This window comes from Suricata suricatta, chromosome 6 (assembly GCF_006229205.1).
Source record: "Suricata suricatta isolate VVHF042 chromosome 6, meerkat_22Aug2017_6uvM2_HiC, whole genome shotgun sequence".
In the NCBI taxonomy this organism is placed as follows: Eukaryota; Metazoa; Chordata; class Mammalia; order Carnivora; family Herpestidae; genus Suricata; species Suricata suricatta.
Genome location: NC_043705.1, coordinates 17211689 through 17223878, shown reverse-complemented (window position 1 = coordinate 17223878; position 12190 = coordinate 17211689). Strand labels below are relative to the sequence as shown.

The 12190-nt window shown below is 41.8% G+C and overlaps 1 long non-coding RNA gene across 2 annotated transcripts; it reads right to left on the bottom strand.

Moving 5' to 3' along the window:
* Nucleotides 1-3491: 3491 nt before the first annotated feature.
* On the bottom strand, nucleotides 3492-11863 carry LOC115294120. Of its 2 annotated transcripts, XR_003909738.1 has the most exons (3): nucleotides 11699-11863; nucleotides 4505-4976; nucleotides 3492-3587 (listed from the first exon to the last, which is right to left on the bottom strand). It is a non-coding gene; the product is annotated as an uncharacterized LOC115294120 (long non-coding RNA). The 2 variants fall into 2 exon arrangements; XR_003909737.1 differs by lacking the exon at nucleotides 3492-3587 and having other exon boundaries at nucleotides 3822-4976.
* Between the last annotated feature and the right edge of the window lie 327 nt (nucleotides 11864-12190).

Below are 12190 nucleotides of genomic sequence, written 5' to 3'. Positions count from 1 at the left end.
GATAAGAATTGAGGAAGAGATTGCATAACTCATGCAAGGTCATACTTGGTGACAGGTTGCACTCAGTAGTCAACACCTTGCAGTATTCCCATATGCCCTTTGTGACGTGTTATCATTACCTCTTTGTGTGACTCTCAGAATACGCTCTATGCATAGGACACTTTGCCATTCACACTGTGGTCTCTAGACCAGTGATATCAGCGTTCCCTGAGAACCCGTTAGAAAAGCTGGCTCTTGGCCTTCAACTTAGACTTACCAAGTCAGGTTGTGTCTTAACAAGATCCCCAGGGGATTGAAGTGCACACTAAAGTTTGCAAAGACCTAATCTAGAACGTAAATGCAAAAGGACTACCAAGGAAGAAATTCTCCCTGTGACGTCAGTGGGGTCATTGCTGATTGTCTCCTGGGTAGGTGACGTGATGACATGAGGGCCTTTCTTTTACCAGTTCAGAACTCATAGGGTAGTTATGCAAAGGGAAGATGAGAAAAACAGTCTGTTACCTTTTGAATTTGCATTTTCTTAAAAACGTGAAAAGTGTGGTGAGGAAAAAAGACTTGCCATGCTGATGGACGAAGTGGGCAGACTCTCGGAGGCTCAGCCATGGTTCATTCCATCCCTGCACCTTCTGCCATGCCAACCGTCACTAACCCTGGCACGTTCTTGTGTCAGCTTGGCACAGAAAGATGGATGGTCATCCAGGAGGTCATCTGGCTGTATTTGGTGACCTGCGAGTAGCTGCCACATGCTCTATACATTTGGAAACATGCTCCGTTGCTTCCAGAAAAAAAAAAAAATTCAATCCTTGAAGAAATTGGCTGGGTCATAAACTTAAAAGAGACAAAAAATATTCCATGTGACATTGCTGATCAAGGAATGAGATCCGTAAATCTCTGGGATGTAGGAACAGGTAATATAAGGAAGAGAAGTGAAGTGTGTGGGAAAAACCAGACAGTTAGCTGGCTGTCCTGATTTTGTATATGGTTTGAAATATGCGGAAGAATTGAAACAGGTTGCTGACAGTTATTAGTAGAAGAAGGGAGGAAAACGTAAAAGGCGTTCCCAGGCACTCCCTCCATGGGAGTGAGGGAGACATTTGATTTCACTTGGGTCTCAAAGCAAACCAATGGATGGATACTCCAAAAGAAACTGTGCTTTTAAACACAAGAAAACATGATGGGGAAAAGAATCCCAATTATCCTTTACAAAGCCAATGGAGGGATCTTTTATTTATTTAGTTTTCAGTACTGGTATGGGAATCTGGGTGTTATAGGGTTTATGTTGCCTGATGGAGTAGAAAATGGAATAGTAAGGGTGCCTTCTGTGAGCTAAAGCAGGAACAGAAAAGTAAGAAGGACTGAGCATGTCCCCTATGTGTGGGTGACATTGGTGAAGGTCACCATGTCATGTTCCATGTTCCATGGAAAGATATAGGGGCTGTCAGTTCACACACACCTGGGTCAGATATCTGACCTTTGTCCTTTACTAACATCCTGCCTTTGTGAGCCTCAGCTTTTATACTTAGAAAGACAATCAGCTTAACCTCTCAAAGCTGCCCAGGAAGTTCTTTCAGAGATTGGTTGAATGAATGACCTCATTCCTGAATCTTCAAATCATCACATATCCTATTTACTTACCTCCTCAAGATCCCTTGAATTTAGTGACTTTTCCGGTCTTACCTCATCTCCTATAGTTCAAAGTACTGAGTACCAGCCCCTTCTTTTGAACTGCTCTAGAGCCTCTGAAATGTTCTGTACCTACACTTGGTCCTTCCCAAGCTGCTCACGCTATTTACGACACAGGCAGGGATATTTTCAAAATATGTCTGGTCATGTTACACATGATCTCCTCCCTGCAATCCTTAAATAGCTTCACAGTGATCTTAGGATACTGATAAGACAAGGCCACCACATGGATAATGTCTTTCACTGCTCTTTGCCTTCTTTTGCTTCTTTAAAACTCATTTTTTTTTGGTCTCGGTTAATGTCATTCCCATCACTAATGGTTCATATATACACTAGGTACTCATTTACTGATCCTGACTGGATGGTAACACGTTTTTACTAAAGTCTGCCTCACTGCTCCCAGGCAAGAAGAGCCTATCTCAAAACTGTGTAGGGGGTTGATGGTACGTGCTCTTGGCTGGTCCTTGATCACGCACTTGGGTGGTGTGGTGGCTGTGTAAGTGTTTTGCCTTTGAGAACTTGCCAACCCTTGCTCTCGAATGGCATTCTCAGTCTTCAGAGCCCAAGAAAAAAGAGCCAGATGAAGAACTGGGAGAGGTATGTGTTGCTTTGTGATGGAGGAAAGTTACCGGAGTAAACAGAATTGTTTCATTTTGTTCTTTACTTTTCATAACATCAAAGCATTCTCCCTGCTTTCAGTTTTTTCTTTTTTCTTACAGTCCATAAGGTAAAAGATAAAAACAATAGTGCATACTCTTATTAAATGAAATATTACATTTAAAAATGCACAGACACATTTTAGATGAAGGAATATCTTAATTGCTTTACCCATTCTTATTTTTTACTCGATGCTTTCTGTCTTATTATTCCCACTTGGAAATAGCCTTCTGTCACTTTAATATTGGCTTGCTCACATTTAAAAATTATCCTATGTAATCTAATCTCTGGAAGTTTAGCTTTTGCAGTTGTTAATAATAATATGATATGATTAATTTCTAAAGACCCTCATTAGGAATACTATTCATTTCACATCCTCATTAACCTGTCAGATAAGAGCCTTGGATTCTCCACTGCTAGAATCAAGGCAGGCTCCAATGAGCTTTAATTGTGTGGAATGAGGTGTTGCATGTTATCTTTCAGAGTGTTTGTATGTTCAGGGATTGATAGCGCTTCGCTCCAATTTCATTGCAGATACATATTTTCTGCAGTCTTTTGGGCTGTGGTGCTATTCACAGAAAAAAAAAGAAAGCAAGACCATTATGTAAAAAAGTCAGAATTGTTTTCTGCATGTTCTTCCTCATTCATTCTTTTGGGTTGAAATCTCTACACAGGCAATGACAGTCATGTTTATGTCATAAATATGTAGTTGTAGATGTCAGACAGGTGGCGCTTTCAATCTCTTGGTTGGTCAGATTTTAAGGATGGGGCTTGGAAAGAGGGCTTGGTAAAGCACTAGACTGTGATCTGGCAGAAACAGTGTGAAAGGATGTTAGTTGCTTTGACTCTTGAGCTCCAAAATGGTACTAAGGGTGCATATGTAAGACCATTAGGATTTGGGCCAGTTGTGTCAGGGGGAATCTTTTGAGAATGGTCAAAATGCCATCATCTCTCCCCAGAGAGTTCTTTGAGGAAAGAGAATTTCTAGACGATGCACGGCCATGTTGGGCCTAGTGGGAGAGAGCACCTAGACAGAGGTTGATAATTTGGAGGACCATACTTTTCAGCATGAGAAATGGAGATACCTATCATTGTCATATGGATGAAATGAGCCAGTGCAAGTTTGGAAACTTTATTTTCATTTGGTCACTGGTGGTCAGTTGTAGGTCAGGGATCCAGGCAAACCAGAGGAACTGACCTTCTATCCTTGGTGCTTTGTAGAATCCATCAGGCAAGAGGTTGGATGGCTGTTGAGAATTACAAAAAGGAACGTCCCCTGAGAGGGGTGCCTGGGTGGCTCAGTTGGTTAAGCGTCTGACTTTGGCTCAGATCATGGGCTCATGGGTTTGAGCCCCGTGTTAGGCTCTGTGCTGACAGCTCAGAGCCTGGAGCCTGCTTCAGATTCTGTGTCTCCCTGTTTCTGCCCCTTGCCTGCTCATGCTTGCTCTCTCTCTCTCTCCCAATAATAAATAAACATTAAAAAGTTTTTTAAAAGTAGGTTTATTGCGCTAAATTTAGAAGATATGAATCAGCATTCATAGAATTCAAAGAAGAAAAAAAGAATAACGTTTCTAGAAACCAATTTTCAAGGAAGAATCAGTTCCAATATTGGTATCCTTATGGTCCAATCTCCCTTTCTCTCACTTAGTTGTGTGTGTGTGTGTGTGTGTTTGTGTTAGAGAGTGAGAGGGAGGGAGATACTTGTATGCACACAGACACCTCCAGAGCAAGATCACAAAATTACATAAACCCATATTAACGGTGGCATCATCCAAAGAGAATCTGTTAATGTCTCCATCAAATCATCTACCTTTATCTGATGAGACTAAATGTGAGGTTTTATTCCTGCTGACCATGTGTAAGGTCTCAAAAGGGAGATGAGAGCCATCAGAGAAAAATGAAGATGGGTTGTCTCTGAATAATCTGAGTTTATGTAATTTTGACTTGGATGCCGTTCAGCCTTCCAGAGTTCTCTGCCCTTCTCTCTTTTATCTGAGAAGCTGTCTAGAGGGTGTGGGTGACCTCATAACATTTGGAAGAAGGGTGTTTGGATCCTTGCCAGCAGGCCCTGTTCATTGTGTTGGTGGTCTCTGAGGTCCTCTAGGTCCTAGGTGGCATTTTCAAGTCATGTGTGGCCATCCCGAATCTGGACCCATTTGCTCACTGTGGAAGGAGGTTTATTGGTCTAGACTGCAGCTCTCACATCCCTTGGAGACCTCTCAACCTTCGTCACTAATGCCGGCTCCTTTGTGTTTCATGCATGGCCCTTGGGGAGCAAGGAGCCCTGGTCCCCCTATACTGGAAATCTTGCTGAATTGGCTTGTATCTCTGCACCCTATGCGGGCAGGCGACGGAAGCTCAGCCCGGTTAAAACAGTACAACAGCCCAGCCTGGGATTTAGAATTGCTCTAAGTACTGCACAGGGTGAAGAACGAGCGGTCTGACAGCTGCACAGTTACACCATCTCTTCCTGGGTCAGCTTCATTCTGCTTTATAAATTTCACATCGCCTGCCTTCCCCTCTCATCTGGGTCAAGAATTGTTCTTCTAGAATGTTGCTGGGGCAACACCGCCTGTGGCTTTTCCAGGTATCTCAGGAGTGACTGAAGAGCTCTCTCCGTCTGCTGGTGAAGTTGCCTGGGGATAAGAGAGAGGCCTTATGTCAGTTTGTTTCTTATTAAGATCACACGAATAAGTATTACTCATGTAAATCTCACAGGCAAACCAATTCTCGGGCTTGTGCTTCTGGGTTTCCAAACACAGACTTCTCGGTCTCAGCGCCCCTCCATTGCCACAGCTCAACTCTCTAACGGCAAATAGGTTAATGCACTTCACTGGCTTCATGTCATCTGAAAGCCCAGTCCAGCTTGGCTTAAGTGGCTGTTGAAGACCATCTGGAGAAGTGGGGGTCTATTTGGAATTCACTGGGGGGAGAATCCTGTGTAACTGGTTGTATATACAGCGATAGCGGGGGGCGTGGACAGGGCCCTGAAGTTGACCTGAGGAAGTCGCCCTTGCGTCAGGATGGTGGGCTGGGTGAGGAAGGAAGTAGAAGCTCCCCGGTGCTCTGTCTCCAACTTGGAAGGGAATAAGCCACATGAGTCCAGGTCTCACCTGAGTCCAACTGGCCATGGAGTAATCTGGAAGAGAGGGTCATGGGCAGGGGCTGGAATTACAGTCAGATGGCTCCACTAGTCTCTCTCCGCAGGGTGCAGATTTGCTCTGGTTCTTCAGGTGTTTGCCTTTGAAATCTAAATGAAGAATCCAACCTTCTCTGTTTTGCATTTTGTGAGTAAAATTAATTCTGTCCCGTCTCCTCGAGGAAACATATTTCTATCTTTATGTTTACAAAGTATAACCTATAGCCGTGAGACAGGCTGAACTTGAGAATCGGCATGCCAGACAGCAGAGGGGAGCTTGTGGCTTTCTGCCTTTGACATTAATCGGGTCGTCTTGATTACACAGCACAAGCAATGAGAAGCTTGATTAAATGACTTTCACTGATGTCTTTAAATAGCTGAATATGTAATTTGCACTTTTACCAACTCAGTTACCTATGGGTTACCATAGTAATAAGGCATATGCTGAAATGACATTTGACATTAATTTTATTATTTTAATTTCTAATCAGTGAAACACAATGACACTTCGCGACCAATGGACTTCATTTTAAGGTAACTGAGAAAGAAAAAAAATGTACTGACGTCCTCAGTGTAGTTATGAATTATGGTATATTGAGGAGAAAATGTTAAGACCAACTCATCTATCATCCAAATTTAGCCTTAAATGGACATGGGCAGTAGGGTCAAGTGGATATTCTTGAAACGGGCATCCATCTGACCTTCCGCCCTGTGGATGGGTAGGATTTGGTCCTGAGACCAGCTGCATTCACATCCATCCTGCAAAAATGTGGCATCATGAGAAGATAGTGCCTTCGATGCTGGAGTTTAGCATTTCATCACAAGATACACTTACACTTTGTTGGCAATTTATTGCTTTGAAAAATAGGCCTTGTTTGAACTGCAGTGTTAGAGTTACTATTCCAGGAACAATTATTCAGGGAAACTTGGGCATCTTTTTATCCAATAGTAGATTAGTGACAAAAATGTAAAATTAGGATATGACTTGGAAGCATTTAAAAAATTTATTGTTACTACAAATAGAGAAGTCTGGCATGAAAAAGAACCTTGAACTTGAGCTTCATTTTGGAAATGATTCCACCTGGATTCACCGTCTCTCCGAGACATGGAGGTCCTATTTCTTTTGCCTATTTGCCTAATTCTTGTGAGGAGGGTCCTGGGTCCTAACCCCTGTTCTTGGTTCACTCTTGGCCAACTATTTGACACTAAGGATGTCCATATGGCTTCTCTTTCTCTTTGCTTCCATCCACATTTGATAAGAACTTAATGTTTGATTTTTATGGTTCTTTCTGTTGGCAAGCTTATTATCATGGGAGTGCATTTTAGAGCACTTCTTTTCCTTTCAGCTAGTAAGGGAAACTCACGTCCTATCAGAAGTAGTTGAATATTTCACTATGTCCTGCGGTGGTACATATTTTCTTTTAAATTTGGGGATGAAGATGCTTAGGGAATATTTTAGTGTAGCTAATACATTGTTTTGTCCAGGCAGCCAGGTACAGAAATTTCCTAAAAAATAGAGCCTGTATTTATTTTCATGGTAAATGTAATCCATACAAACTGTGAATAATGATAGAAAACATGGACTCCAACTTTCTTCCCTTAAATGAAGTGTTCATTTCAGAAATCAACCAGAAAGAAAACTGGACTCAGCATACCCCAAGCACCTTTCACTTATTTAGTGGGAACTTAATTCACATTTTGCCACTCAGTTATCACATGGATTATTTTTCCATTCAACTACTCACAATGAATGATCAAGATTAAAAAAAATAATTGGCAGTCATAGGGAGAGAAGGATATTAAAGGGTGGAAAATAAATGTATCCACCAGGTAATGGAAATAAAACCAATAAGCACTGAAAACAGTCAAGAAAACATTAATTCAGGCAGCGCCCTTTCAGTTTGCCTTAGGAGTCATGAGTAGCAATTTGAAACCCTGTTTTCCTCTTGGGAAGAAGTGCTGCCTGGAATATGATATAAACTCTACTGATCAAATAAAGAGGAGAGCCTCAGGCTAAAACAGAAAGAAAGGAGTTACAACAAAGAAAAACAGCTAGTTGTATGAAATGACACATTTATACACCAGCAAAGTAAAATTAGAAATCTCCCCCCACATAAATGTTATATCAGCTGTGGAAAAAAAATACCGACATCACAGAGACCAGACTTGAAAAAGAGGGTAAGGTAGAATAGGAGATTATTTCAAATAGTTCCAAGCGAGCGTGTGTGTGTGTGTGTGTGTGTGTGTGTGTGTGTGTTTTGATCATGACATAATGGTATTAGTTTAATTTTAAGTGCTGTGCCTTGTTACTTCAAGAAAGCTGAATGTTTTAGGGAAAAAGGAACGATAGACAATATTAAAAAGTACCTATCAGAACTAAAAAGCTGATAGGTATAGATTATTAAATTGAAGCAGAAACATGACATTCTCTTTTTTCCTTGGAAGCTTCAAGTTCTTGATTCAGGCAACTGGGACCCATTTACTTTTGAGAGCATTACTGAGCTTAGAAAAGTAGACCCAGTAACAAAATGAAATATCACAAGGACCTGCTTTGGATGTGACAAATTTGTTATTGCCGGGGGTTCCCATTACAACCTTGAAGTCATCTGTTAGGAAGACCTTTGTGCCTCAATTTATGTAGCAGATGGGCTTTGAAAGGCAACAGATAGGTAAAATTTTGTAAATTAAATCAGTATGCTTGTCATTTGTGGTACGATGGATTAGATTTTGTCAATTAGATTTTACCTGAGTAAAGCATAAAAATATTGTTGAAAGCAATTTAAATGTCTGTAAAAATACTAGAATGATCCAGAGAAAAGGTAATTATGTAAAATTATGAATGGTTCACATCATAGCCAATAAGATCTAAACAATATCTTTTGGGTGTTTAACCTTTGCAGCAACTGGCAAGCACTCCATTTTTCTCTCTTCTTGCTAGGTTTTATTCGTTTATTTATTTTTAAAGTTTTAAATGAGTTTTGAAAAGTAATCTCTACACCTGGCATGGGGCTCAAACTCATGACCCCAGTATTAAGACTAAGCCAGCCAGGTGGCCCACTTTTCTCTCTTGTTTTAGCCAAACTTGCTGGATTTCCAGTGCATAGTTTGACTTAACTATAGCATTTATTTTTCTGTTAGCACTCATTCCTCTTGAACTAGTCCAAGGACACCACTCTCTTCTAGAATCCCGAGGCCTTGTTGACTGTTCTTTTTCCATCTCCTTTTGGCTGCATTGCAGCATTGGGGTGTTGAGGCTTAGTCCTTGGCCCACCTATCTTCTGACTTCATGGTCTAAGGATCTCCTTGACTCACTGAACTTTATAACTTTACATACCATGTGCATGTGGATTACATTGGCTTCACCCCAGCGCTGCAGACTCATATAGGTAACTACGTACTTACCATCTCCATTTGGGTATCTCAGGAGCATTTCAAGCTTAATACATGTAAAATTGAATGCCTGGTTTTCCCCAGGCCTGCTCCTTGTTATTTTTCCATTTCAGGGACTAAGAACTCCATCCTTTCATTTCCTCAGGCTCCAGATCCTGGCTCATCATTAAATCTTCGCTTCTTCTCACATCACATCTAACCCAAGCCCTACCTTGCCCAACAGACTAGCCTAAACCACTAACATTTCTGTCTTAGTCAGTGGCCTCCTGACCTATCTCTGTTTCCTGTTGTACCCACCTACAGTTGATTTCCCTTAAGACAAGCAGAGTGATTCTTCTATAGGCAAAATCAGGATGCTCCTCTACCCCACATTCTCCACTTACTTCCCACGTAACTCAACATCCAAGACACAATCCTTACCTTGATGTTGTTCAAGGCCCTCCATCAGCTGACCCCATGAGCTCTCTGACTCCATCCTTTCTTACTCTTGCTTTTCTTCCCTGGCTGTCCTCTAGCTGTAGTCTCCTTCTAGTCATCCAAGCATGCCAGGCTCACTTGCATTTTAGGTCTTTTGCACTGTTGGCCTTGACCATGTCTTTCACAGATACCAGCTTGGCTATTGCCCATCTTTACTAAAACAGCTTCTTGATCACCTAATTTAAATTGTACTTCCCAGTCCTTAGCTCCCTTTCCTTTCCTTGCTATTCTCCACGTCTCTTGTCACAATATGACATGCAATATATTTTACTTTAGTTGTGCTTAATGCCTGTCTTCTCCCACTCTAAGTTTCACTCCTTGGGAGAAGAATTTACTGCCTTTCTTGTTCACTGCTGTGTCCTCAGCACCCAAAGGAGTGCTTAACATGTAGAAGGGGTTTAGCTGGCATTTTTTCAATGAATAAGTGTTCAAATGGTCCAGAGACCACCTGGAATATTTCAGAGATCTAATGTAAATGTACATTCCATTGTGAGTTTTGAACTTTGTGAGTAGTTGAATTAATAATTGAAAACTGGGATCAAGGTTTATACAGTGGAACACACCGTCATGGAGGCTTGTCAAGGAAAATAAATAAAAAGGCAGAATCTGGACAAGGCAGATTGCTCGCCCAACAGCCATTTGCCCTTCTTCATTGGTGAAAGACCTCTGATTTTATGACAGTATAATGAATCCCATCCAGCTCCTGAGTGGATTATGATTAATTTAAGGCAGTCATGCAAATCTCATTCTTCTTTGCCCAGTGACTAAAGTAGGGCAGTTCTAGTCAGTGATGTAAGAAGGCTTCTGGGAAAAATTTTCTACCCTCATAAAATAGTGGGTGGTGCAGGAAAAAGCTTTTTTATTTGCCCTCCTTCTAGCTTTGGATATTGCTTATTGGGGATTTGAGGCTTCAGGCTGGAACAGCCAACTTTTAGCCACAAAGAAAGCAACGTCTGAGGATACCTTAGCAGAAACACAAGAGTGGTTGACATCCTTCGGGGTGGTGTGGACACTTGGCCTGCCTCAGGAGTACCTGCCTGCAGACTTCATGATAAGAGAGATGATAAGTGTTCTTTTTTTTTTTTTTATCACTTTTAGCACCCTTCCTCTGGTATTCTTTTAATTACAGCTATAATTATTCCAGTACAGAAGACTCAAGACAGGGAAGACATAGCCATGATTCAAAGAAAGCTCAGTCATAACCCTTTACTCAGGGAGAATGAACACATAATGGTTCCAGAGAAGGAAGCTTGGGATCATTTAAGGTCTGAAAGTTTGAAGAGTGATCATCTCACCCTCTACGTTCTTCACTGGCTTTAGATCTCTCTATAAAATATAAATGACCACACGGTCATATGTAAAGGAGTGCTGTTCTCTCCTTCACATTCTAGGTCACCCCCCCCCCTGCCCCCGCCAATACACATTAACTCCAAGACTATCTCCACTGGCAATGGTGGTGTCTGGCCAGGGGTGGGCCTCACAGCCTTCCACACTCAGGACCACATGACACATAATGAACTTCGCTCTGCTGCATAGGGAAGATCCACATTTCAGAGAGCTACAATGGTGGCCACCTTATCCTTGGGAGAATTTCTCTTTCTCATTATTCTCCATCTTCAAGCCAGCTCTGAATCCTTTAGTTTCAATAAGAATGACTGTCTTCTAACATTTTTTTTTTTACAGTGTTGAGCCATTGTTCATGCTCAATTAAGGATGATGATGCATAATGTAGCTAACAGTAATTAGTAGCCTGAAAGAAAACCATGGCTGAAAAAAACAGTAGGGGACTCCCCGGGAGAATTTTATTCCTGTTTTGACTAGCTGTATGAAAAATGTAGCAGGAGCATCATCTGCCTTGGGTAGAGCAAGGCTGAACAGGGAGCAAGAATAGACGGCAGTGGGGGCACTCTCTCCAATAATGAGCTAATGAGCTAAAAGGCCTGATGACTTTGTGATTCTGCTTAATTTCAAAGGTTTAATTTTCACCATTACCCAATGGTGATTCTTACATCCCTTTGTGAGCACAGCATTGAGCTAACTACAACCACCTAGAAGCATATTATGCTGACGTGCATGTTGAATTGCCCTTGGTCATATTCACAGAAAAACAGCATCCAGTGAAATGTTGTAATGAAAAAAGGCCTCTCTGCCTTTTGCTTTAGCTGGTTCCTGTGACTGGAATGCGCTCACCCCTTCTGCCAGTTCTGCTCTTCAAATCCTTACCTCTCAGGACTGTGCCCTCCTGTCAGTCCTCATGGATGCGTCCTACCCCTGAGAGCAGTTTCTGCTTCTCACACCCAAGCCAACAACTTCTTTTAAAGTGTCATATGACTTACATACCATAAAACTCACCTATCTTAGTGGTACGGTTTGATAACAAGTGTTTTCTGTGGGTGTCTGTCATATTCCCAAGCTGGTAATGGCGTTTAATTGATGGAAATGTTTGAAAAGTGGTCTGTGGTTGCCGAGGAAGCCAGTCTCCTCCATCTGATTAGTGGTTCCCAGAGGCCCCTGAGCAGTGGGTATGGCTTGTGACCACTGGGTGTGTCCCCAACTGTGAAGCTGCCCATTGTGACATCACTGGGGCTCACACAGCGCTTTGACCATACATACAGTGAGCTAATGAGCTAAAGGCCGGATGACTTTGTGATTCTGCTTAATTTCAAAGGTTTAATTTTCACCATTATCCAATGGTGATTCTTACATCCCCTTGTGAGCACAGCACTGACCTAACTACAGCCACCTAGAAGCATATTATGCTGGCGTGCATGTGGACATGCAACTGTATGATGAGGAAATGACTCCTAAGAACAATGTAGATCCTATTAAGATACTATGGATCAA